This window comes from Rattus norvegicus, chromosome 6, assembly GCF_021556685.1.
Source record: "Rattus norvegicus strain SHRSP/BbbUtx chromosome 6, alternate assembly SHRSP_T2T, whole genome shotgun sequence".
Classification (NCBI taxonomy): domain Eukaryota; kingdom Metazoa; phylum Chordata; class Mammalia; order Rodentia; family Muridae; genus Rattus; species Rattus norvegicus.
The window spans coordinates 12,511,964-12,537,209 of NC_141539.1; the positions used below are offsets into that span (position 1 = coordinate 12,511,964).

At 42.7% G+C, this 25,246-nt stretch overlaps 1 long non-coding RNA gene across 1 annotated transcript; it reads right to left on the reverse strand.

Moving 5' to 3' along the window:
* Positions 1-560: 560 nt before the first annotated feature.
* On the reverse strand, positions 561-10,740 carry LOC148005033 (uncharacterized). The gene is made up of 6 exons (XR_015622658.1): positions 10,524-10,740; positions 9,004-9,502; positions 5,998-6,207; positions 4,811-4,855; positions 3,974-4,224; positions 561-869 (listed from the first exon to the last, which is right to left on the reverse strand). It is a non-coding gene; the product is annotated as an uncharacterized LOC148005033 (long non-coding RNA).
* Between the last annotated feature and the right edge of the window lie 14,506 nt (positions 10,741-25,246).

Sequence of the window (25,246 nt, forward strand, 5' to 3'; positions counted from 1 at the left end):
AAAGGGCCGACAAGAATGTAAGCTGGGAGCACAGAGGCAACACACACACACACAAACACACGCACGCACGCACGCACGCACGCACGCGCACAATATTGGACATCGGTTGCTGAGAACTTTACACAATCGGTCTCTAGCCACATTTTATCTCTACTTTTCTGCTCCCTACTTGCCCAAAAAATGGTCAGCAAGGAATGTGGACCCAAGTCAGGAACCTAACTTTGATGTCTTTCATCCTATCCTAACTGGCTTTGATATAGTGGTGGGAGACAGACGCTTTGGAAAGGTGGTAACTGTCGCCTGGTCACCCTGTCTAAGGATGGGCAGTGTCTGCAGCAGGCCCGCTAATGTCCTAAACATCTCCACCCATGCCAATTCCCTGTAAAAGAGGAACATCATTAAGACTCCGCCACGTGTCCAGTCCTGGACCACTCAGAGCCAAGCCTCATTACCTAGTGCAGCTTTGCTCCAGAACAATAGTTCTAAACCTGTGGGTCTAGACCCTTTGTTTGACCTTGTGGGTCTAGACCCTTTCACATGAGTTGAATGTCTCATGTCCTACATATCCGATATTTATATTAGATTCATAGCAGTAGCAAAATTACAGTTATGAAGTAACCTCAAAGTATTTTTATGGTTGGAGGCCACCACATGAGAAACTATATTAAAGGGTTACAGCATTAGGAAGGTTGAGAACCACTGCTCTTGAGACAAACCAAAAGCTTGGTGAATCTGCCTAGCGAAACAGCCAGTTACTGGCAAGAGATTTGAAGGTTGCACACTTCAAGTGTTCTCAGTTCCGTTTCCCGACAACCGTGAGACAGTGTGTTGTTTAATTTTTCTGGATCTTCATTCCCATACGTGTAGATCTGAAAGATTAAGTTTATATTTAATTAATATTAAGGTCACCTGAGCAAGCGTTGTTACACACCGTAGCTAGACAAGAACAAATTAACATGTAAATTAGACCTCATTTGTAAGTTTCTTATAGTTTTAACTTGGTATTGAAGAATTGACTACACCCTGAAAAGCACAAGTTTCTGCAGTGCACAATAAACATAGTAACAGGCAGGCAGAGGTGTCCTCGCTGTCTTTGTAAGTCACTCACTACCCTAGGGTTCACACCATCTTGGCTGTAAGAGCACAAATTAACTTACATTTTTACACAAGCTATAAATGGAATCATGTACTATGTCCTCTTTTGTCCTTGGCTTCTGTCACTAAACAGTCGTGGTTTACACATGGCATACAGCATTCCACCAAGTCAGCTCATGACAATTTCCGTACTGGGGAGTTGATAGACTTTTGAGAACTTGCCTCTTGCGAGACAGTAACAAATTGTGCCTTTCTTGCCAATTTGGTATTCAGTCTTGGTTGCCATTCATTTTCATTTATGCTGGACTGAAGATAGTTTTCCACATCTTTTCCTGTCACTTTCTGGAAAAATCTGGATTTGTATAGACACTCGTGTTTGGATGCAGAATCACAGGCCCCTTCCTGGTAGACAGGGTGTATTGAATAGTTTTATGTCAAACAGATACAAGTAAAAGTCATTTGAGAGGAGGGAGCCTCAATTGAGAAAAATGCCTCTCTATAAGATCAGGCTGTAGGCAAGCCTAAAGGACATTTAATTACTTAGTGATTGATTGGGAAGACTCAGCCCATGGTAGATGGGGTCACTCCTGGGCTGGTTGGTGGTCTTGGGTTCCATAAGAAAACAGGCTGAGCAAGCCATGGAAACAAGCCAATAAGCAGCACTCCTCCATGGCCTCTGCATCAGCTCCTGCTTCTAGGTTCCCACCCTGTTTGAGTTCCTGTCCTGACTTCCTTCAATGATAGACAGTGATGTGGAAGGGTAGGCCAGATAGTCCCTTTCCTACCCAAATTGCTTTGGTTCTGGAGTTTAATCACAGCAATAGTAACCCTAACTAAGACATGGGGTATGAAAAGAAACTTGGAAAATCTGGGTTATCAGAATTTTGCTAGGCCCTGAATGGGCTTCTGTTAGCAACTGTGTACCTATCTTTCTTTTACTCCCACCCAGAAACCAGGGCCTTGTTTGTATGGGTTGGTACTGCCTCCAAATCAAGCTGGCAGGCCACAGAACTAAAATAACCATGTCTCTTCCTTATCTTGCTAGTGACAAAATATTTGAGAAAAACAACTTTAATTTGTTCATTTGCACTCATGGTTTGGGAGGTTCCAGTCCATTGCTGTGGGCCTGAGGAGAGACAGTGTTATGGAGGAAAGGTTCATGAAGCCAGGCTGCTCAGCACATGACATCTGACAGAGGCGGAGGATGGGGCTAAGGAGAACAGCCTGAGAGTCAGCAAGGTAGATAGAAGTGAGCGTTTCAATCTCCCCACACTTCAGCATGGAAATACGCAGGAACAAGCTTCACAGAGAGGCAGGAAAGCACACTGAAATCCATGATTGGACACAGACTCCAGGAGACGCAGAAACTCTGGATATCAGGGCAAAGGGAGTTCGACTCAAATAGCACAGCAGTGGTGGAGTGTTAACAAAAGGGAAAGAGAGTCACATAGTGGGGGAAAAACAGAGACAGGAACAGAAAAACCCTCTGGACTTGGAGGAACTTAGAGCTGCTCTTGAGAGGGTTCTGTGTTTCTCAACTTGAAGGAAAAACATGGGGCCGTGAGCTGGCAGAGCTGGCTCAGTGGTTGAAGGTGTTGGTTGCCAAGTAGTTTTGTCTCTCCTTCCAGGTGGGCGGGCTTCCCGAAAATATGGAGAAACGAGTGGATAAAGGGAAACAGTACAGGGCGTGAGAAGGATCCTCAATAGAGAGATTTTTACAAAAGGAAGAGAAATCTTGGAAATGAAAGACGTAGTAAGTCAAATAAAAACAACCTCACCAGCAGATGAGAATTTAGGGGCTTGAAGAGGAATCGGGACATTCAGATAGTAGCAAAGAAAAAAAATGTAAACAGAACATCAAGACAGAGATGAAGGACTGGAGAGATGGCTCAGCCAGAGAGAGCACTGGCTGTTCTTGCAGAAGACCTGGGCTTGATTCTCAATACCCACGAAGTAGCTCACAATGTTGTATAACTCCAGTTCCAGGTGATCCAATGTCCTCTTCTGAGTTCCGTGGTGCTCATACATACAAAAATAAATCTCTAAAATAATTATCCATATATGTGTGTATGTGTGTGTGTGTGTATATATATATATATATACATACATACATACATACATACATACATATACATATGTATATATCCTTCCTTGCACCATGTGGGTCCTGGGACTTGAGCTCCGGTTGTCAGGCTTTGGGGTAAGCACCTCCACTCACTCATGGGCCCATCTTCCTTGTCCCAAACTTACTTTTTTTTTTTTTTAGATATAAGAACTAATCAAGGTACAAACTAAAGGCATAGAAACCCTGTTTAATGAAATGGTAGCAAGAAACTCTCAAATCTTGGGGAGCATGTAGATATCCCAGGATAGGCTTCTAGAACTTTGAACAGACATGAGCAGAAAAGAATGCCCTCACACTACAACATAGTTAAAGCACCAAGAGCATAGACCAAAGAATCTGACAGTGAAGGCAAAAAGGGCGACCTCATTAGAACAATGGCTTATTTCCCAGCAGAAAGCCTAAAAGATCGGGAGAATATAGAATGATGTATTTCCAGGCTTGAAAGAAAACCCTGCCAATCTGTATTATTATACCCAGCAAAATTATCTTTCAAAATCAAAGGAGCAACAAAATTTTTCCAAGATAAGCATAAACTAAGAGAACCCATAGCCACTAAGCTAACGTTGCAGAAGATACTAAAGGAATACTATGCGTGGGGAGGCAGGGGGAGACAAATACAGTCATGGGGGAACATAAATATTGCAGATAAACAAACAATAATTAGGAAAGAATGGAACATTAGAGAAAGCAAAGTGACAAGAATTAGTTCATACTTCTCAATTGTGATACTTAATGCAAGTGGTCTTAGCTTACCAATCAAAAGGCAACTTGGCTGACTTTATTTTTAAAAATTAAGGTTCCATTTGTTTGCTATTGACAGCCAACTCATCTCTTGGGCTGACAACGTAGCAGTTCAGAGCTTGGGCTGGTTTTGAGTTCACCTCCAATAAGGCAGACTTCAAGCCACGATTTGTCAGAAGAGACAAAGAAGGTCCGGTTGTGTTGAAAAGAAAAGCAGTTGACCAAGGACATATGATGGTTGCAAACATATGTGCATCTGATATCTAATTTAGAAAAATTAAAAACGTCAAAACATTAGCAGACATAAAAGGACGACTAGGCCTTATTACAATAATAGTGACACCATAACCCTACTCTCACAAAGACAAGTCATATAGACATAAAACTCAAGAAGGAAACTTAAGAGTTAAATTGTGGTGCAGATCAAGATCGAATGGACTGAACGGAACATTCCACCCATCACCTGCAGAGTAGACATCTTTTTCAGCAGCTTGTGGAACTTTCTATAAAATAGATCATCTTCTAGGTACAAAGAAGGTCTTAACAAACACAAAACAGTCCAGATAATACTCCTTGCTTTTGTAAGTTGATGAACTTATAAACTGATAGCCAGAAAAACTATACAAGCCCATAGGAACTGAATAATACCCATCTGAATGGGTTGTTGAAGAAACCAGCAGAGAAATTATAAATTCCTAGAACCAGGGGCTGGAGCTATAACGTGGTGTTTACCCTGCATGCACGAAAGCTTGGGTTCGGTCCCAGCACTACAGAGCTGGGGCATGATAGTGCATGCCTGTAATCTCAGGGCTCAGGAAATAGAGTTGGGATGATTGTGTTCACGCTCACCTTGACTGTGTACGGAACCTCAGGTCAGCTGAGATGCATGAGATGCTGTCTCAGAAACAAAACATTGGAAGCAAGTGAGAATGGAGACAGCATATCACAATCCGTGAGATAAAACAGGCAGATCTAGGGAGATTTAAAGCTGTGAGCGCTAATATTAACAAGATTAACCAGCCCTTAGCCAAACTAACCAGATAAAGAGAAAACCCAAATTAATAAACTTAGGGGTTAAAAAGAATTTGTGACGACAGAAGGAGTAAATCCAGTATGTCTGTAAGGATTATTGTAAAGACATATACTCCAGTAAGTTGAACAATCAATGAGCAATGAATACACATCTGGACTATCTACACTACTAAAATTGGCCTAAGAGGATACGGAAAACCTAAATATAATCAACAGGGCCTGGTGATACAGCTCAACTGGTAAAGACATCCATCATCCAGCCGATGACCTGACTTTGATCTTCAGGACTCACACTGTAGGAGACAATTCCTACAAGTCAGCCTCTGACAGCCACATGATGTCACATGCTGTGGCACATGCATGGAGAGAGAGAGAGAGAGAGAGAGAGAGAGAGAGAGAGAGAGAGAGAGAGAGAGAGAGAGAGAGCTGGACAGACCAGTCCAAGGTACATATTGATGTCAAGGCCAACCTAAGCTAGAGAAAGAAAGAGAAAGAAAGAAACAAGGAAGGAAAGAAGGAAGAAAGGACAGAAGGAAGGAGAAAGCAAAACTAGATCTAAAAGGTTCCTACTTCAACACAGTAAAGTTTATACACTAACATGACGGACCCAGAGCCAACAGCATACTGAGTAAGGGAAATGTTAAACATTTTCTCTAAAATTAGAAATGAGACAAGGATGTCCATTTCTATCAGTCTTACTCAGCATAGTGCTTGCGATGTTAGCTAAGGTAGAGCAAGCAGACAACGAAAAGAATACAGATAAGAAAGGAAGATGTTATTCCTACTTGCTGAGAGCATAGTCCTGAACTCAGAAGACCCTGGCTCCCTGAAAACACTGACAGCAAAAATTCAACAAAGTAGCAAAATAAAGTCAATAGAGCAATAACTATTTCATGCATTTGTAATAGTGAACATGCTGAGAAAGGACTCGGGGAATCCTACTTACAACAACACCACAAGTATTAGAAAGCCTAGGAACAAACCCAACCAAGTCAGAGTCTCACCATATATTCATGGCTGTCCTGGAACTCACACAGCTCCACTGGTCTCAGCCTCCCAAGTGTTGGTGATCCCAGTGCGCACCACCACACACATGACTTTTCTTATCACAATGGAAAGGATGTCCCTCCATGTGTCAGCAGGACAGACTTGATTCAACTCTTCTCTGTGCAACTGCAGGGTCTGGTGTACAAAGGCACTGTAGTACTGATTGCCTGGTGTTAATACCAAAAATGGGAGGAGAAAGACCACAGACTCAAATCGACATGGCCAAATTAATTAAAGCAAGCTTTTAAAAATTACTCAACCTGGGCTGCCTCCCCCTAAGGTGGGGTTGGAGAGATCAGCACTGGATGTGAGGAAGACAAGGTAGGGGGTAGGGAGTTTCCAAATGGAGGATTTGTTGGCCAAAACAGGCAGGTTTACAGGAGGAGCAGAACATAAGAGTAACAAGTCACTTCCTCCTCAGACAAAGATGTGGTTGCAAGGTAGGCCTAACAAGGTAGGTGGTCATGTGGTCATATAACCTTTTAAAACAAAGGTGGGGTTGCAAGATGGGTGTAAGCAACTTTTGAAACAAAGATACGATTGGCATTCCTAGAACAGATGGGCGACCAATCCGTGAGAAACAGAGGTGTCATCATAAACAGGGATGAACCTAATTTGTGTTTACTATGAGATGGTTTTTAAATCTGAAATGGAAGCGGCTGGTTCTTCATTGGTTATAAAAGTGTTGATTTATTATTATTATTATTATTATTATTATTATTATTATTATTATTACTGCCTTTGAATTCAGTGACTTGTCTGCCTCTGCCTAGAATTACAGGCATGAATGACCACCACCCTGCAATCGTGAACTTCTTAAATCAAGCACTGATTCTGGCTTATTATTCCTAGGTCCTAGCATAGGACCTACTAGAAAGGTAAGTATTTACTTAGTGAATGAGTCATGAATAAATATGTATGGTATGTTTGTATACTTAAATTTATTTACTTACATGTCTTTAGGCTTTCAAAGTTCATGTATGGGCATTTTCTTCTTTCTCTCTTTCTGTGTATGAACATACACATTCTATATTAATGGGTATTGTTAATTCATAGTAATATATTAATTATTAATTTTTAGGGTCAAGTTGGGCTGGGCTGCTTTGCCCTCGATACAGCAATTAGAGAGATATATTTGATGTGGCCACGTTGGGAAGAGGAAGGAAGAGAGATCCAGTGACCTCAGAACCTATCATCAGGGCTCTGAGGGGAGATTTAGATTCAGATGAGGAGTGCCTTACCAAGCATTTGTGCCCAGTCAGATGTCAGCATTCTCTGGCTGGCACGAGGGCCCCAGCCTTCCCCTTCCCCACCGTGAGACCTATGCAATAATCACTTTACCAACTGAGTCATCTCCCCAGCCCTGAGATTTTTCTTCTAATGTATCTTGTATTTTAGGCTTGCTAAATAAATAGTCTCAGACTTTGTATATGACTTTTCTTCCCAGGAACTGAACCTGCTTTGAACATGCTTGGCTGCTATGTGTGTGGAATAGATTTCATTTAGCTTCATTTTTGGTAAATATTTTCAAGCATGAAATTCAGAATTCACAATTTTCTTTTCTCTATTTTGAAGATAATGTTACATTGTTTTCTTTTTTTTTTTTTTTTTTTGGTTCTTTTTTTTCGGAGCTGGGGACCGAACCCAGGGCCTTGCGCTTCCTAGGTAAGCGCTCTACCACTGAGCTAAATCCCCAGCCCCTACATTGTTTTCTTTATTGCACTGTTTCTCATGAGAAACCTATTGTTAGTCTTTGTTCCTCTGTGTGTGATGCTTTGTCATTTTAGCTTGCTTTGACATTTGGGATCTATTTTCTCTGGTTTCCTTCAAACTTTATTTTGGGTTTTCAACACTTCTACTATGATGTGTTTAGTGTCTTTCCCATACATTCCAGCCTAGATAAAGCTAAGCTTCTCGGACTTGTGACTTTTCCCCAATCAAATTGGAAATTCTTCTCTTCAATTATCTCTTCAAATTTTTATTCTTTCCTATTTCATATGTACAGCTGCTTGCTTTTGTTGTGTAACTCTTTATATGTTGTGTTTTATTATTTTCCCTGACTCCTGGCATTGCAGTTCAGTTGAATTAACTGTGCTATTCATGCTTGGGACTTGTGCAACTGCTGATAAGGCTGTTGAAGGAGTTGTGACAGTACGCTTTTAAAATTCTACCATTTCTCTTGATTCTTTTGTACTCTTCATCTATCTTCTGACACTTTCCATGTATTCATCCGATCGCTATAGATTGCTTAATACAGAACACATAGTTACTTCAAAGTGGTCTGATAAAGCATACACCTGGGTCTGTCCTTTGCTTTCATTTCCCTGTCTGTCTGTCTCTGTGTCTGCCTCTCTCTCTCTCTCTCTCTCTCTCTCTCTCTCTCTGTGTGTGTGTGTGTGTGTGTGTGTGTGTGTGTGTGTGTGTGTGTGTGTGTGTGTGTGATGCTATGAGACACTCTGGTGAAACAATGGCAAAAACTGTTGTAAATGGTCTTTACTCCTAGAAATGTACATAATCACAGCACTTGAGAGGCTGAAGCAGGAGAATCACGAGTTTCAGGCCAGCTTTGGAAACATAGTGAGACTTTTATAAGTTCTAGGCCAGTCTAGGCTACATCACAAGACACTATCTCAGAAAGGAGGAAAAACAGAGGGAAGGATGGAGGGGAGAGAGGGGGAAAGTGGGGGGAAGAGAGGGGAAGAGAGGGAGGAGGGAGGGAGGGAATGAGGGAGGGAGGGAGGGAGGGAGGAAGGGAGGGAATGAGGGAGGGAGGGAGGGAGGGAGGAAGGGAGGGAATGAGGGAGGGAAGGAGGGAGGGAGGGAGGGAAGGAGGGAGGGAGGGAGGAAGAAAAGGGCCAGGGAAGGAAGAAGGACCATACTGTCCTCTGTGAAGCTGTAGTGTAGGAGGTCTGGTCAGTCTATCCATAGTTGAGCTTGGCTTGGGTTTTGGTGTTGCTAGTTACCTTCAGTACATCAAAGGATTTAAATTACTCCAGTGTCAGGCACTGGTACCTTGTCCTTGGCCCTCACAGGAGGATTTCTCTCAGGACTTCCTACTCAGCCTCTCTCTTGCCCTTGTAGCTTCCCCAGTGATAGTCTGCTGTGTGGCTTGTTATCAACATTACTCTTGATTGACAGCCTTTGGTGACGATAGTCAGTCTCAGTTTCCTGCAGGCTCTGTGTGTCCGGGCCCTGGGGGAGGGACTTCTCAGTGCTCCGGCTCTTTTGCTCCCCTAGGACCCATCCTCTCTTTTGCGACTGTGGATCGCTAGGCAGAAGACAGACAGTTTCCAGTCTCACTGCCAGTGACAGCAGACTCCGTTTGGGTCCAGGCAGGATACTGGACTTGACCGGGTTTTCAGCCCTTTTCCAGGATCAGAGTTTTTGCTGGTTTTGTTTTGCTTGTTTTTCTCTTCCTTCAGGAATGATTGCCCCATATTGCGGGTAGGAAGAAGTTAACACCTAGGGAGGAGAAGAGCAGAAACCAGCACTGCTCAGTAAGTCCTGTGCTGACAACCCCAGTGAGAGTGCACTTGGTTGTTTAGCTGGAGGAGATACTTTATTACACAGTGTTAGAAGCCAGGTGTGGTGGTACACACTTGTAGGCCCAGCACTCCGGAGCTAGAGACTGGAGAATGCAGAATCTGAGGTCAGCCTGGATGGCACAGTGTAAAATAATAGTAGCAAACAATAAGCAAATAAGGAATAGATAGTGTTGGTGTTACTCCCATTGTCCCTGATCTGTGCATGTCACAGAGCACCAGGAACGATGCTGTTTCTCACTTTCTTTCTGCTATGGTAACTGGCATTGAAAAATAACCAATAAACATGCAAATGGGAAATTCTGAAAATTAATCATCTGAAGGGATGGTATCTGCTTGACTCAAAGAGCGGAGGACTACAACCCAGGTCCATGATGACCTCTGGAAGGTTCTACACCTTGTGGAAATGCAGCTTCCCTCCCTCCTACCATCACCTTACTAAGGAACCAAGTTGTAAGGTGTGAGATATAGAATTCACTGTATTTTCAGTGTTATACAAGAGATAACCTGAGGAGTTTTTATCATGTCAAACTGGTAGTGTTTAATTTAATGTGAAAACCAGCAGGGGGAGGCACACAGGGGGAACAGTCACACAGTTTGGGCTGTGTGTACACTCACCCACATCCAGACTTCATACATATGTACATGTCTCCAAGGTTACATCAACACATTCCTAAAACTTAAGCCTGTGTTGACTGTATAGCTGCCAGCTGGCTTTTATTGAAGTAAACACATCTTGCTGACCAGTTTAGACACAGCTTCACTGAGGACACCTCAGATCCTCTGTTGAGGAACCTTCCCCTTCCTGAGGTCCCTCTTCCTGGCCTAAGCCAGGCAGAAACCCACTGCCAACTGCAAAGTTGCCTCGAGGTCTGGGGCACTCTGTGTGGGAATCCTCAGTTAACACGTGGAACCGAAAAGAAACAGGGAAAAATTCTCACTGTTCAGCTGAATTCCAGAAGCCCGCTCCTTCCAGAACTAACAGATGAGGAAGCATACAGGAAAGCCGGTGTCATGATCCACTCCTCCCACGTTCCATGGCAAGGATCATTCCAGTCTGTTCTCTTCCCAACAACTGGAACTCGGCTGTGTACGCTGGAGACCTGTGGGCAGGTTACACCCCACCCCCCACCCCTTCAGTGTTACTGTGTTTGAGCCAAGGCCCTACTAAAACCGAAAGAGCTTTGGAAAATTTCAGGCCTCCGTCCCAAGGAGACAGGCTGTTCTTTACAGAAGCAGGGCCTGCCGTTGATCAGGGTTGACCAGAATCAGGGTGGGCAGAGCCTCTAGAGACAGAGACAGCTCCCTCATGGCTTCTCCATGACACGTGACTCGCACTCTAATTTGATAGTTTTCCTTTGTGCTTTTTTTTTTTTTTTTTTTAACTGTCTCAGTCACACTCTGTAGTGGAAGGGGACAGAATGGCTTACGTTCTGAGGTCTGGCTGACTTCCAAACATGCTGCCTGACTCTCCCTAGATTACCCCAGAGGCAATAGTCTCTGATGGTTTTTCCAAGAAATCAGCTCATGTCAAATGCTGGGGAGTTTGGAAGAACTGACTTTAGCTTTGGTAGTTAAAGAAGGTCATTACTCCCTCCTCTCCCCGCCCCTTTAAAAGCTCTTCTTCCATCACGATGATATGATTCTCCTTTTCGTTTGATCACTGCAAAATGCTCACACACTCACATGCATAATTTTAAATCTAGGCTCCACACAAGAGAGAAATCCGCAGCATTTGCTTTCTCAATCTGATTTCCAGTTCCAGCCATGTTCCTGCAAACGTCCTGATTCCATTTTTCTTCTTGGCTGAATAGTATTCCACTGTACACTTGTAACGCATTCTTTGTATCCATTTTCCCTTGCTGGGGAACTAGTGTTTCCACTTTCTGGCTTTTGTGCACCAGAACTGTCCATGGCAAGTGCACAGCAATATGCATGGATCTGCAAGCATTTCTGTGGTATGCTGACCTAGCCTTGAATCGGATTACTTTCAGCAATACAGCCATAGTTCCGACATACTTTCTACCAATCTGTGGATATAGTTTCAGATTCTCTCTTCTTTAAGGTTTAACTTTAGAGAACTTTCGCTTTCAAAGTTAAGCTTATGCCTAATTTGTACCTTCTTGTTGGATGGTTGTTTGGGGGGAGGGGATGTTTTTGTTTGATTGGTTAGTTTGTTTGGTTTCTTGTTGTTCTTGTTTTGAGACAGGGTCTCAATATGTAGCTTTGGCTATTCTGGAACTTGCTCTGTAGACCAGGCTGGCCTCGAACTCAGAGCTCTCCCTTCCTGTCTCCCAAGCGCTGGGATTAAATCCATACACCACCACTTCCCAGGTGTCTTTTTTTCTTTTTTTAAGCTAGTATTAATCTCCATCTCTTTGCAAATATCTAGCTACTAACGTCTCTGTGTTGAATTCGTTTCCTGCTCATTTCTTACAGTGTTTGTAAGAGTGTTCTAGTGGAATCTTCCAATCTCTTACGTATAATATCATGCACTGGTTAGTAGCAATAATCTGACTCTTCCCTTCCCTGATTGCGCTCCCTGGATCCTCAATCTCTATCTCTTTCCTGCCTCATCTCCCTGGCTAAGGCTTGGATCATTATATTGGATAAAAGTGGCTAGCAGACACTCTTCTCTGGGTTCAGTTTTTAGAGAACTGCTCTCAATTTTCTCTCATTTAGTGTAACATTTACTGTAGCTTTGCCATATATAACTGTATTGTATTGTTATGTTTCTTTAATTCCTTTCTTCGGGGCTTTTATTATAAAGGGATTATTATTATTATTATTATTATTATTATTATTTATTATAGGCCTTTTGTGTGTAAATTGCTGTGATCGTGGAATTTTCCCTGAAGTTTATTTATATGCTGTGTTACAAACATTGATCTATAAATGTAGAACAACTAGGCATCCCTGGAGTAAAACCAACGTGGTCATCGTATTGTATGATCTTCCTAATACATTCTTGAACTTGCCCTGTCTGAAGGAATTTTATTGAAAGTTGATGTGTCCGTGTTCACTGGGAACATTGGTCTACAGTTTTGTCGTTGTTTGTTTGTTTATTTTTTTGTGGCTTATTCAGTTTGGGTACCAGGGTAACACCAGCTCTGTAGAATGGGTTTAGTGGCGTGCCTTTTCCTCTCTATTTTATGAAACAGTTTTAAGAGCATTGGTGTTATCTCTTCTTTAAGGATTTGGCATAATTTGCTAGTGAATCTGTCTGAATCCAGCTTTTTTTATTTTTAAATATTAATTAATTAATTAATTTATTAATTTATTGACTATAACTACACTGTAGCTGTTCTCAGATACACCAGAAGAGGGCATCAGATCCCATTACCGATGGTTGTGAGCCACCTCCAGTTGCTGGGATTTGAACTCAGGACCTCTGGAACAGCAGTCAATGCTCTTAACCACTGATCCGTCTCTCCAGCACCCCAGCTTTTCTTTGTTGGAAGATCTTTTTTTTTTACTGCTTCAGTCTCATTGGTTAGGTGTGCTGGCACCTGCCTTTAGTCCTAGCAATTGGGAGGCAGTGTCAGGTACAATTCTGAGTTCAAGGCCAGTCTTGTCTACAGAGAGAGTTCTAGAGCTACACAGAGAAACTCTTCCTCAAACAAGCAAAACAACAACAATCTAGAGTTGTCCCTCATTGGCTAGTATCAGTCTATTGATTTAACCTTGATTTGGTTTTGGTAGGTCATGTATATCTTGGTATTCATCCCTTACTTCTAGATTTTTCCAGTTATTTAGATGATAAGCTTTCAGAGTGTTCCCTAATGATTCTCCCTTGACTTACTAAGGAAAGTCTGCTGACTTGATTTGTGTAGTGTAGCTATCCAGACTGCTCCAGGGATCCCCTCTCTGCCTTCTGGATGTTGGGGTTAAGGTAGGATGTCACACCTGCCTGGCATTTTCACACTGGGAATCCAATCTAGTTTGCACAGTAAGGCTTGATCAGCTGAGAAAGCTCGGCAGCTCTTATCTTTAGTTGCATAAATTTGAGTCATTCTTTTTCTTGTGTTAATTTAGTTATGGAGCTTGCCAATTTTGTTTATTCTTCCAAAGAATAAACTCTTTATTTTGCCCCGCGCTATCTCGCCAGCAAGAACACGCGGGGACACACGAATCCTTCTGTAGCCAAAATGTTTATTGTATCTTAAAGAGAGGGCGCCAGGGCGCCGGCATGGCGCGGCTTATATATACCCTAGCGCTGCGCATCCACACCTGATTGGTCGCTTACCCATGATCTCATTAGGCACGCCCCGGAGTGGGCAAAGACCTGGCATGAAGGCACTCTTGCACATGCACACACAGTTAACTTCCTGAAAAGAAGTCGGCTGGCGTGGCGGAGGCCAGCACCATCTTGTAATGGCGAAAGCTATCCCGGCTTTCCACGTGGGGCGCAGTGGAAGCCAGCGCCATCTTGTGGTGGCGAATGTTATTGCGGCTCTCCACATTATTTGTATGTTTCTGCTTAAATATTTTCTCTCTCTCTCTCACACACACACACACAAACACACACCCATACCCACACAGACACCCACACCCACTCACACACACCCATACCCACATACACACATCCCCACACACTCATACACATACACACACTCACACACACTCACACATACTCACACACACTCACACACACCCACACACACTCACACACACATACCACACACACTCACACACCCACACACACTCACACACACATACCACACACACACTCATACACATACACACACTCATACATATACACACTCACACACACACATACCACACACCCACACACACTCACACACACATACCACACACACACTCATACACATACACACACTCATACATATACACACTCACACACACACATACCACACACACACACACACTCATACACATACACACACACTCACACACTCATACACATACATACACACATACCACACACACACACCACACACACTCACACACACTCATACTCATACACACTCACACACACACTCCACACACACACACACTGGAGACAGGGTCTCATTATGTAGCCCTGACTAGCCTGTAATTCACTGTATAGACCAAGACAACCTTGAATGCACCACTGTGCCTTACAGTTTTGCCTTATCTTTTTGATGTCTTGCTACTGTGTTTGAGTTTAGATTGTCCTTGTTGCTCTAAACCTTTGAGGTACATCATTAAGCTATTTATTTAAGATCTTTCTCTTTCCTTAATATAAGGACTTAGAGCTATAAACTTTCCTCTTAGAACTGCTTAGTAAAGAATCAAATCAGTCTCGATGTACATCAGCAAATGAATAGTGTTTTGGCCAGTGAGTTGGCTCAATGGGTAAAGTAGTCTCCGTCAAGCCTCATGACCTGAGTTTGATCCCAGGAACCAACATGGTAGAGGAGAGAACTGAGTCCCCAAGTATGATGGTCACATCCATGCTGTGGCTTGTGTACAGGAACACATATGCAGCACACTCGACCAATAAATACAAAGAAATGTGTACATATGCACATGGAATTTTATTCGGTTGTAAAGAGAATTAAATTTTCAGTATGTTAGAGTTTCTATTGCTGTAATTTAATAAAAAAAAAAAGCATGATCAAAAGTAACTTGAGGAGGAAAAGGTTTGTTTCAGCTCAGAGTTCCACACCACAGTCCATCACTGAAGGACTTCATGGTAGGAACTGGAAGCAAGACCTGGAGGCAGAAAGCAAAGCAGAGGCCATGGAAGATGGCTGCTTACTGCCCACGCTGCCTGCTCTCGCAGTCTGCCTTCTCCTACAATTCAGGTTCACCTGCCCACGGGTGGCATCACCCTCGGTAGGCAGGACCCTCCCACAACCATCAACACAATGCCCTGCAGACTTTCCCTCAGACCATCTGATGGAGGGGGCCTGCTTCTCAACTGATGTTCCTTTTTCCCAGATGATGTTAGCCTGTGTGGGGTTGACACAAAAACGAACCAGCCATAGGAAAAAGAATGTTAACAATAAGTTAAAAACATATTATGCAAAGATAGCCCAGGCTCAGAGAGACAAGTGCTGTGTGTTCTCCCTAATACACAGGTCTTAGCTGCTAATTATTAAATATGTGTATCTAGATAGGAGTAAACAAATGCCGAAGATAGAAAAGGGGCCGTGAAATAGGGAGGGAAGATGAGTTATAGGAAGAGCACTGAGAAGAGCAATAGAACACACCTGAGTCTGAAAAAGGAAGGGTGAGCACAGGGAAAATAGAGGTGAACACACACAGAGAAAGCAGAGGTGAGCACAGAGAAAATAGAGGTGAACACACACAGGGAAAGCGGAGGTGAGCACACACAGGGAAAGTGGAGGTGAGCACACACAGGGAAAGTGGAGGTGAGCACACACAGGGAAAGTGGAGGTGAGCACACACAGGGAAAGCAGAGGTGAGCACACACAGGGAAAGCAGAGGTGAGCACACAGGGAAAGGGGAGGTGAGCACACACAGGGAAAGCAGAGGTGAGCACACAGGGAAAGTGGAGGTGAGCACACACAGGGAAAGCGGAGGTGAGCACACACAGGGAAAGTGGAGGTGAGCACACACAGGGAAAGCGGAGGTGAGCACACAGGGAAAGTGGAGGTGAGCACACACAGGGAAAGCGGAGGTGAGCACACACAGGGAAAGTGGAGGTGAGCACACACAGGGAAAGTGGAGGTGAGCACAGGGAACAAATGGTATGGCAGAGAACTGGGAGAACTGGAGGAATGGGGGTCAGCCAGAACAAAAGTATCATGAAAATGTCCTCTAAATATTTATGCTTATACCCATATAGCACACTAGAGGAACATAAGAGAATTAAGGAACTGCTTAATTATAAACCTATGGTACCTAATGAAATTGAGGATCAAGATAGATAATCCAGTGACAGAAATCCAGCTCACTGGTGTGTTGCCAGGCATGTAACACAAGGTCCTAAGTGTAGAGGGCTGCAATAACATTCGCCACCACAAGATGGCGCTGGCTTCCACTGTGCCCCACATGGAAAGCTGGGATAGCTTTCGCCATTACAAGATGGCGCTGGCCTCCGCCGTGCCAGCCGACTTCCTTTCAGGAAGTTAACTGTGTGCGCATGTGCAAGAGTGCCTTCGTGCCAGGTCTTTGCCCACTCCAGGGCGTGCCTAATGAGATCATGGGTAAGCAACCAATCAGGCGTGGACACGCCACATTAGGGTGTATATAAGCAGCGTCATTCTGGGGCTCGGTCTCTCCTCTTCAAGATGCAATAAACGCTTTGCTGCAGAAGGATCCTGGTGTCCATGTGTGTTCTTGCTGGCGGGACAATAGCGCACGACACCTAAGTGTCTAGTTTATGTGTGAATTCATAGAGATCTAATCATATTTTGATAAACAAAAAGGGAGAATTGTTGGAAAACACTGCTATTAAGGTTACAGTCCACCATGTCCTGATAGGACTCCCTTTCTCTGTCTAACCTTACTTGGAGAGTATCTCTGAGCACAGATACCTGACCTTACCTTAAGACTGACCCCATGCATGATTCGGCACACAAGTCACACTCTAGCTTCCTACCCATATGATAATTAGATGCTGTGCTATGACCAATCAGCTTTTTCCACACATATGATAATTAGGTGCTGCGTTATGACCAATCAGCTCTTTCTACTCACACCACTCTGAGCTCTTATATACCCAATCCCTAGAACAAGAAAGTAGTCTCACTGATGCGGTCTCCAGAAGTCCTTATGTCATACTGACATTAGTCCAAAGCCTTCGTGCCACTTCTGCTCCCTCCACCAAGGGCCCCCAAAGAGAAGTGAGACCCACAGGTGTAGTGTGTAGTTTTGTCTACATTGCTTTAAGGTGAGTCACATGTGTGCACCTGCCCAGGAGCTATCTCAGATCTGCAAATAGAAAGCACACACACACACACACACACACACACACACACACACACACACTAGTTAATTTTGAAATGCCTAGACTGACTCAATGACTGAGTACTCCTAAATCTTCCCCTGCTACTCTAGGCCTAGTTACATGGCTGGTTAGCTTTATCTCCTCCAATACTGGGTCCCCTTCTCCTCTCTCCCAGTTCTCTGTGTCTTACCTGCAGAACTCTCAGTGTCCTGCCCCATTTGTAACCATTGGCTACTAGCAACTGTACTCATAGATCAAAAACCAATTGAAGACAAGTACCTTCAGTATCAGTAAACACAAATTCTTGATTAAATCAAAGCATCAGAACCATCCTCTACAAGTCACCTTTTCTGTTCAAAAAACAAAACAAAACAAAACAAAAGCAAAAAACCCCCCTCAAAAAAACAAAAAAACAAACCTCTCAGATATAAATTGATCAGAACCATAGCAATCCTGTAAATTTGTAAATTACAAAGTATGATATACAGGTAAAATATAGTCCGTCACATTTGTCAATTAGATAAAGTACTTTACCATCATTCCTAACTGAGAGAGTTACAATTCTAACCCCGAATTATGTTATCTCTGTAACACCATCTGAAAGCCATGGTTTTACCTCTATATCATATCTTTAGTGTTAAACAACTTAAATTTGCTTATAGGATTATAATTAGTCTTCAACCCTGCCAGAAATCCGAGAATGAATTAAACATTACCTGGGTATATAGGAAGCACCAAGTGCAGTTTCTCAATCTTAAACAATTGTAGAGGCAGCTGACTGCCTGGACAGCACCCTAATTTCTTATAACAGTGGAGCAGCATTTGTCTTCAGCCTTCTGGTCCAGGATCAGCTGATGGACCTTTGCAAATAAGGATTATGAAGGGCTGTTTACCCTGTCTTGGCAGAGCTATCGGCCCACATAGGGTGTCCTTTTCCCAGACAGAATTTTGTCTGTAGATGAAATAGGCTATTTCTGCCCCGTGGGTACCCAGCCACGATAAGCAACCTCACCTGGAGGTAAAGAGGCTCAATTCACTTTGAAGGAGAATGGGGAAGCTGTCAGGAGCAGAAACATCTCATTGTCAAATGATCCTTAATAATGAAATAACGTTAAATGTCATATTCTGTAGGTTTCTGATGTTTTTGAAGATTGTGTGTGTGAAGTATATTGAACTATTAAACCTAAGCTACTCTTAGCCATTTCTACTTGAGTAAATTGAAGGTACTTTATAATTAAATTAGAATCTAACCTAGCCATAAGATTATTATCTGGCCCTTAACTTGCATTACTTAATCATTTTGTTCTTAAATGAGTCGCATTGTTACAATGTCTATCTAAGAGTCACACATTAATTTCAAATTTTGTATCAATATACAGATTCGTGCTAATGAAAACCTTAATTCCATATTAATATATAAATTTGTACCAATGTAAGAGATTATAACTTCAATTTTATATCATTCACAAAGATTTCTACCAATGTAAGATTATTGTGTAAAACTTAGCAGTCCATCCCACCTATTTCTTCTGCGTTTAAAGTTATGACCATTCCCAAATTATCCCTTAAAATGACAACCTATGTAATTTGTAAAATAATCTCAATCCCAAAGAACTGGGCTGAGGATTCTCCATAGTTTCTTCCTGCTGACTAGGGGCAACAAGAAGTTCTTTAAAGGGGTAGGAAGGATAGGAAAATTAGAAAACTGTTTAGATGTAAGAAAGCTAGCTTTAGCATTTGTTATCCAGTCTCTGTGTGCTTAAAAGGCTCAGGGCTCAATTAAAGTTCTAAAGTTCTCAATTAAATATCTGTCTGAAAGGCAAGATGATGTAGAACCAACAGCAATCCCTGAAGGGTGACATCAGGAAGAAGGGGACCAAGCAGGTCAGTTCAGCATCTCTGAGGATGAATCTTGCCAAATATGTATATTCTGTAATATATGAATCTCACAACCAAAATGTTAGTACCATTAAGGTTTTCATATGAATTGTGCAGCGTGAACAGGTCAGTTAAAGTGAAATTCTGCTGCCTGTTTGAGCAGGTAATACATAACTGCCTTTTTATGAGTTAATTTGAGCAATAACCAATTATAATAAATCTTCATTCATGCCGTATGAAGGAGGGCATGAAGAATCTCAAGGATTCCATAACCAATAAGATTTATTGTATCATTTTAGCTGGAGTTTTGGCTAGAGACATTTTTATATCCAAGTTAGTTATAAATTGTTCCCATGTTGAAGAATCAGTAGATCAATTTACCTATCTTGTTTGATTTTCTCGAATTTTTTGAGACCTTCAGGGGGTCTAATCCTATGATATCTGATCCATATTACTCTGGAGGGGGTCCAGAACCCATTCTCTTTTCTGGTCAACACAAACACAGAATAGCAGACTATTTCTCCCAGAATAGCATGTCCTTGGTCCAGTAAAAGGAATTCATTAATGGTATAGCTTGACCTCTTGCTAAGAGGAAATTAACACAACCACCGAACTCATAATTATACTCATTTTGATAATGAAGAACAATTCAAAGCAATTAAAACAATCTAAGCAAATATCATCTGTTGAGATGGTGCTTCTACTGTCCCCTGCCCCAACCTTCATGGGATCAAGGCCTAAATTATTTATATATCTGTGTAAACTTGAATCCTCCTTACTGTGAAGATTAATATTTCTGTGGGTACATATTGTAGTATGTCCCTTTCTCTATATATAATTCTCAAGGCCTAAATGTCTACTGTTTGAGATAGGCGAGGCTTCCTACCTTTTGCTTTTGACCTAATTTTCTTCTTTAAAATGAGAAACCTCAATATTTATATATCTCTGTATTTAACTTTAATTAAATTCCTTTCTACTTACTGTATAAGCCCATTTAGAGGCTCTAATTCTTATCATACTAGGTTGACAATCCCAGAAATCCCATGTTGACCATGTTCAAAGATCCCAAGAAATTGTCCTGGAAAGACTTTAACATATCTTTTAAACCATTTGTTATTCATTTCCCCTAACTTCTCTCTTCTGTGGAGCTGTCTACTATTTGGCTCTCTGCTCTCCTCTCAATCCCTTTGTATCAGTTTTGAACCACAGGAAAAATTCCTCATGTGGCTCTGGCAAAATCTGTATATTCCCATCTATCCTTAAAAATCAGATTTATAAATCTCTATCCTTTATTTATCTAGTGACTGGCAGCACCCTTATTTTGTTTGCTTCTCATTGTCTCCTCCTAGCAGGCAGCAGCCTGGGGTAAATAAGATTAGCTAAAGGACACTTGATTATAGGGAGGAAAACACTAAATTAGATCAGTCTATGTACTTTATAGATGTTTTAACATTAGAATGGAATTCTGGGAATGTGTTACATTGGCTGTGAAAGACTACGGGTTCCATCAACAGATAAAGATCTGTGTGGGAGATTGCTTCTAATGCTTTAATTCAATCTGGAATCTGCATGTCCAACCACTAAAAGTCCTTGTCCCCACTTGGTTTTTGATCAGGTCTTTGTCCCCAGTTGTTTTTTTTTGTTTTTTTTTTTTTTGTTCTTTTTTTTTTTTTTTTCGGAGCTGGGGACCGAACCCAGGGCCTTGCGCTTCCTAGGTAAGCGCTCTAACCACTGAGCTAAATCCCCAGCCCCTGACCCAGTTGGTTTTTTATCAGGTTCTTGTCCAGTTGGTTTTTGATCAATCAATAAAGATGCCCTTGACTGAACAGAAGGAGATGGGGCGGGACCCTTAGTCTTGCTCAGGCTGAAACACAGAAGGGAGGAGAAAGGAATTGCCATGATTCAGGAGAGAGATATGGATGGATGTAGGCGCTACAGGAGATAAAGCCAACAGCCCATGTAAAAATTCAAATAAGTGGCCACTGGACAATTCCCTGAGTGGTCCTGGGGTATCAGGGGAAGTTTGAGGAGTGCCCAGCATTTGAGGTAGCCAAGGCATTTTAAAATTAACTAGTGTGTGTGTGTGTGTGTGTGTATGTGTGTGTGTGTGTGTGTGTGTGTGTCTGTGTCTGTGTGTGTGCGCGCGCGCGCTCATGCGTGTGTGCATGCATGTGTCTCTTCCATTCATGGATCCAGCCATCCTGGATGGGTGGCTGGAAGCACATGATCTGCTAGAAGCATAAAGCCGTGTAGCTAAAACTCCACACTACAGGTCTGACTGGAGAATAGACTGGAAAACCTTGATGCTAAAATGGACATTTGCTGAAGGACACTGGATTGTAGGTAGAAAAATACTGAATTAGATCAATCTGTGTACTTTAAAGATGTTTTAACATCAGAATGGATTTCGGGGAATGTGTTCCATTGAGGAAGAGGTTTTGTCTATGGGACATCAGGACTGCAGTTCTGGGATCAGGATCATCACATCAGTGGATTTTCATAAGGACATTCAGCAGCCAGCCAGCATTTAGAAAGAGCTAGAAAGGGTAAGCTTGATGCCAAGAAGTGCTTGCTGACAGGAGCCAGAGATGGGTATCTCCTGAGAGGCTCTGCCAGAGCCCTACTAATACAGATGAGGATGGTTGCAGCTAATCATTGGACTGAATGAGGAGACCCCAATGGAGGAGTTAGAGAAAAGACTAAAGGAGCTGAAGGGGTTTTCAAAACCATAGGAAAAACAGTAATATCGACCAACCAGACCCTACCAGAGCTTCCAGGGACTAAACCACCAAACAATGAGTACACATGGAGGGACCCATGGCTCCAGTCACATATGCAGCAGAAGATGGCATTGTCCACCATTAAGAGGAGGAAAAGCCCTTCATCCTGTGAAGGCTCTTTTTCCCAGTGTAGGGTAATGCCAGGGCATTGAGGTTGGAGTGGGTAGTGGGAGTGGGAGCATCCTCATAGAAGCAGGGGCAGGGGAGAAGGGGTATAGGAGAGGGAGGAAAGGGGATAACATTAGAAATATACATATACATAAAATATCCAAGAAAAATAAAATTTAAAAAAGGGGGACTGAGCTTATTCAACAGTAAGTCTCAGGCTGAAACATTCTAGTCCTCTCTGTGGTTTAAATAGGTTTGTCTCCCATAGATTCATGTATTCCAATGCTTGGCCATAGGGAGTGGCTCTATTAGGAAGTGTGGCCTTATTGGAGCAGGTGTGGCCTTGTTGGAGGAGGTGCGTCACCATGTATGTAGATGGGCTTTGAGTTCTCCTAAGCTTAAGTTCTGCCCAGTGTGGAATTAGCCTCCTTCTGGCTGCCTACCAAAGACAGTCCTGTTTTGCTGCCTGTGGATCAAGATGTAGAACCCTCTGCTCTTTCAGCACCAAGTCTGCCTGGATGCTGCCATACTTCCCGCCGTGATAATGAACTGCACTTCTGAACCTGTAAGCCAGCACCAATTCAATGTTTGCCTTTATAAGAGTTGCCTTGGTCACGGTATCTCTGCACATCAATAAAACCCTAACTAAAACAATCCTAGGTTAGCAGACTGGGGCTAGCAGCTGGAAGATTAGATTGTACAGAGGCTAGAAGCTACCAGGTCTATCCCTAGGGATAGGTATAGTTAGGTAGACATACTCTGAGCTCAGTCCAAGCTATGTATTGGTAAAGCTTGGGTACAACTCTCCCTCTCCTCCCTTCACCTGAGGAGATAAAAGTTGCATTTACAAGCCTGTCTCAAAACAATAACAACAAAGACATGTGTCCTACAGACATGATGTAGCTGTTGTATCCATGGAGTCATGGCAGTGGTGGCTACCTGTGCAGGACCGGCACAGAACTGGGCCCATCAACACCCCATCATGGATGGGGGCAGGGCTCATGAAGCCCCTCTCAGGGGAACCCCAGATAGTCAAAGACTGCAGGGGGAAGAAGAACCATAGACCCCTGGTATAAGTAATGGTACATAACTACTGATACTCTCCAACTCAAGCATATTACCCTACACTCAGCAGTCTTAATTAAACACAGTGAGTCTCAGGTACACACACAAAGACAATGTAAAAGAGAAACTTAAAGGAAAGAAGATATTTGGTGGGAATAGGGAATACTGGGGGTGACTTTGATCCAAGAACATCATACACACACACACACACACACACACACACACACACATATATATAATATATATAATTTATTACATATAAAATATGTATGAATAAGTAATTTTTAAAGAAGAGAGCCAGACCTGAAAATTGTGGTTTTATCTTTATTCCATTATAGTAAGTTTTAAATTTCACAGTTCCTTCAATGACCCACAAATCTCCTGAGGATATTTCCCAATCTCTATATATTTGTGTAATTTCTCATTGCTATTAATTTATAGTTATATTGTCCTATAATCTGATAAAATGAATAAATTATTCCAATTATTTCATATTAGGTAAATATTGATTTATGGCCTAGACTCTGGTTTATTTTGCAGAGGCTCCTGTAGGCTGCTGGGACAAATGTATACTCTGTGTCTCTATCTTGTTAATTCTTTCATTTATTTTGAGACAGTATTTCATGTAGCTCAGGATACAGGTAGTTTTTATGACATTTTGTTTGTACTGTATCTTTCCAGTTAGATGAACACCCCAATCAATCTAGATTCTGGATCTTTTTGTATGTTTGATTTCCTTACCATTTAACACAAATACTACTATTTCTTAAATATCTGCTTTTGTTGGCCCTGGGGGATACATACAGATAGTACTTGGGCATGTCTAGTCCCATCTGATGTGGGAAACAGTCTTTTGGCACATCAGTAGTCTTGCCACTTTAGGGGTACATCTCTGTAATCCCAGCACCAAGGAGCAGAGGCAGGAAGATGAGGGGTTCAAGGTCAGCTGGAGATACACGGCAAAGTCTTACTGCAAAGAACGAATACATCTAGCAAATAGGCAAGTTCCTTGCTTCCTACGTAATCAGCGTACAGCCTGGAGGAGCCAATCACTGCCTGAGGTCACATACCACGCAATTGCCAAAGATGTAATGTGAAAGAGAGCCATGGCTTCCAAATCCACGGGTGTCACCTGCTGTGGCGTGGACATCCCTGTGTCGGTGACTTAATTCCCATGACTCCATGTGCCCCGGAGGTGAGTCCTTTAAGAGGTGACCAGCTCTCAGGGGCCCTGACTTTTTGAATGAATTTACACTGTTAATTGAGAGAGTAGACTGATGTCTCTGGAGCAGCTTCCTGTTTAAAGGATTAGCACGGCTCCTTTTCTCCACCCCCACCTCTCTGTTTGCACACCTCCACCTGCACCCTTGCCCTCTCCCTCGTCCCTGCTGGAATGATACGGCAAGAAGACGCAGGCTCCTCAGCTTTGAGCTTTCCAGCCTCCAGAACTGTAAGAAAGAATCTGTATTTTCAAATAAATGACTCGGTCTTGCATATCCTGTTACAGCAACATAAAACAGACCAAGACACCAGCCCAGTACGCTAAGGCCCATGACCCCAGCAGCGCCCCATGCACCCCTCCAATCAGCAGGAGGCCAGCTGTTCTGATTTGCTTGGCTTTTGTAATTAATGTTCCCCAGGAGATTCAAGGGCATCCAGCCCCACGAGGTCAAAGAACAAGGATTCGGGAACCACTTTTGAGACAAGGCTGCATAAAAGGACAACCGACTCTCTCTCCCTGTGCTTGGAGCAAGATCTCTAGGGAAAGGTAGGAGGGTGCCCTGCCTGCTGCTTCCACACCTGCTCTCGTGCCCCTGTCATCTGGCCTGAAAAGAGAAAGGGATACAAAAATTGTTTAATACCCATGAATGAACTTCAGTACAAGTATCTCAAAGTAAACTCTCGTGGTTATTATTCTAAATCCAGAGGT